The sequence below is a fragment of the Alosa sapidissima genome, chromosome 3 (genome assembly GCF_018492685.1).
Source record: "Alosa sapidissima isolate fAloSap1 chromosome 3, fAloSap1.pri, whole genome shotgun sequence".
Lineage (NCBI taxonomy): Eukaryota > Metazoa > Chordata > Actinopteri > Clupeiformes > Clupeidae > Alosa > Alosa sapidissima.
The window spans coordinates 30,015,943-30,017,635 of NC_055959.1; positions in this window are offsets into that span (position 1 = coordinate 30,015,943).

The window sequence follows — 1,693 nt, forward strand, 5'->3', positions numbered from 1 at the left end:
TGATACATAAACAATGAACTCGCATGGACACACGTGCTTAACACCTAAACCAACACATGAACATGTATTGTATCTGGTCAAATATATTTCAAATGCCTGACCAATGAAATGGCCATCTTTATCCCAATTCTGTTTACCAGTACTTGAAGAAATGCATTCAAAATCAGAATTGATTTATACTTGTTATCTTTTTCTATTCCATTACTCTAAGAAGCAGGATGTGCTAATTTAAACAAACGCCTTTCATTATTCTGTTCACTTCATGAGGCATATGTTCTAACGAGAACAAAATTGAAAATCTGTTTTCAATAAGGCCAGAGACGTTGCATTTTGCATTTTGGATATGACAACATGCTTGCAAATGTTGGTGGCCAATACAAAAAATTTTTTCGGCTAAGAAGAGGAAGCAAAGCTTGCACAGACCACAGCACTTGGCTGTAGATGAACGCCTCCTTCTGAACTTGCAGACTTGCAGTGAGAGTGGGAGAGCTCAGGCAGAAATAGCTCACTGATGAGCATCAGAACTCCCGGGCACAGATGGCAGTGAGGAGGGAGAAGTCCTGAAAAGTCTTGATGTCTGTCACACACACACACACACAGCTCTGATGGAGAGTTTATTATGACATCTTGGCTTCAGCAGAGGCCTCACAGATTTGACTGATGCTTTCGGGGGAGTGTCACATTAAACAGACTGGCGAGCCATCTGCCACCGAGCAGCGGCACCCGTCCACCCCCACCCTACAACCCCCCGTCCGCCCGTCCAACAAACCCCCACCCCACCCCCCCCCGCCAGCGTGTGTGCACGCGTCTTCCTGTGGCGGTCGGCAGCCCAGTAGCAGTGGCAGAGCAGGGCGAGGCGAGGAAGGGCTGACGGGACTCAGGCAGCTGCTGCCTCTCCAAACACCAGCGCACTCACAGTGGAGAGGAATCCACTCAGTCTGCCACAGTGGCTTTCTGTGAGGGTTTTGTGTAGGTAGTTTCCCTGCCTGCTCATAGGTAGTTTCCCTGTGGTCAAAAATAAATTGCACCTCATAATTAGCTTTGAAAAATCATTAACTGCTGGGGGGGGGGGGGGGGCGGGTTTCACACCTACTTTACATTCACCTACACACGGGCCTCTTATAAGGATAAACAGGACGGCAACCTACAGCTGTCACAAGTCCTCCAACATTCACTGACACTGACAGCACTGAGAGAGGCGCTTTGTAGAGGGTTTGTGAGAAAATACACAAATACATGGTGGTGCCTTTTAAAATGGGAAATGTTTGCTTTTTACGATACTCATCGCTTTTCATAATCTCAGATCCTTGGGTGCAAACAGAGAGGGAGAGAGAGAAAGAGAGAGAGACAGAGAGAGAGAGAGATGAGAGAGAGCTGTTTCAGGTATTTACAATCACAGTGGAAAATTGGTTTACCGTCAGCCTTCAGTCTGACAGCAGTGACGCTGCCTGAAGAGGAACTACCACCACCACCACCACAACAACATAAAGGCTACAGCAAGGTTTTGTTTTTGGGCTCAATTTTTCAACTGAATTTTCCATTGTTCACTGGATGACACAGAAAATCCAAGAATTCTCCTCTTGGTTGCATGTTTTTGACAGCTAAAGGTTGCACTGCATGTTAGCAGGAGGTGCTGTTGGTGGCTTCAGAAAGTAAGAAGAGTAAATAGAAACACCACTGTAACACAACGATG